Genomic DNA, 1,040 nt, shown 5'->3' with positions numbered 1-1,040 from the left:
GTTTTTCTGGGTCAAGTTTATTAGGGTTGTTCTAGGTCTAGTTCATTCGGGTGGAAACCCTGTATTTCTTGAAAGCAGCCCTCAGTGGCCATGTCCACAGCTGACATGGGAAATGGACTTCTCCTTTATTCTCAGTCAATGGTGTTTGTGTGTTTTCTGTACTGGGGAATCGGCAGCTGTAACCTCCCGTGTCCGTGAGAGGCCGTGTGACTCTCAGAGTCCACTTTTCCGATGCTTTAAGCTGGAACATGACTTTCATGATCCCTGTTCCTTGAGGTCACGCTTTCCTTCTCTTTCCAGGTGACATCAGAGGTTGGTGGCCAACCGGGGCAGGTGCTCGAACCAAGAAAGGACGGGGACGAAGGTGGCCCGGAGCACGCCAGGTAACGAGAGCAGCGCCGCTGCCCTGCTGCCGTCCTCGCTCCAGGGGTTATGTTCTTTCTGCAGCAGAATCCCCCGCCCTGACATCCCCACCCCACCTGCGTGCAGCCCGGAGCAGGATCCGGCAGGCAGGAGATGTCGGAGAAGGTCGAGGCTCAGCTTAAGGCGCCCTCCTAGTCAGCGTGATCCATCCTAGCCAGGCTGTGTTCTCGGGGCTCTTACTTAGAGGAACTTGTCACCTCTCACAGGTCGCTCACGTTGTACCCAGTCTACAGTTGAGAAAATCAAGGTACAGTCCACGGCCCAAGGTCGTGGAGTTATTTAATGAGGGAGCCAGGGTTCATGCTGTGTTCTCTGTCCATTCCGAGTGATGATGTGCGTTCTGGCTGCCCGGGGTACGTGCATCCGCTCCCGCCACCTGGTCTTTGTACGCAGGGTCCGAAGCAGGGCATGGAGGTCTTGCGTTGTGCAGGGAGAGCCATCAGGTGGGTGGCTTGAAGCCTGCAGGTCTAGGAAACGGAGAAAGGTGGATTGTGCCTGCCGACCTTCAATAGCTCAGAGACTGTGGGATTAAAGGGGACCTTAGTGCTTTTGGAGCTCGGCGGACTGATGTCCGGTCCTAATAAGCGTGGTTTGGGCACAGGGCCACCCCCTGACAG

The 1,040-nt window shown here is 55.9% G+C and overlaps 1 long non-coding RNA gene across 1 annotated transcript in view; it reads left to right on the top strand.

The window, feature by feature from the left end:
• The window catches only part of LOC102761541, a 128,809-nt gene that overhangs the window by 109,971 nt on the left and 17,798 nt on the right, over positions 1-1,040 (top strand). The window contains exon 2 of the long non-coding RNA XR_435195.2: positions 301-383. This is a non-coding gene — a long non-coding RNA (uncharacterized LOC102761541). The remainder of the gene's footprint in view (positions 1-300; positions 384-1,040) is intronic.

The sequence above is a fragment of the Myotis davidii genome, unplaced genomic scaffold (assembly GCF_000327345.1).
Source record: "Myotis davidii unplaced genomic scaffold, ASM32734v1 scaffold172, whole genome shotgun sequence".
Lineage (NCBI taxonomy): Eukaryota > Metazoa > Chordata > Mammalia > Chiroptera > Vespertilionidae > Myotis > Myotis davidii.
Note: the sequence above shows the minus strand (reverse complement) of the source record. Positions and strands in the feature narration are given on the sequence as shown.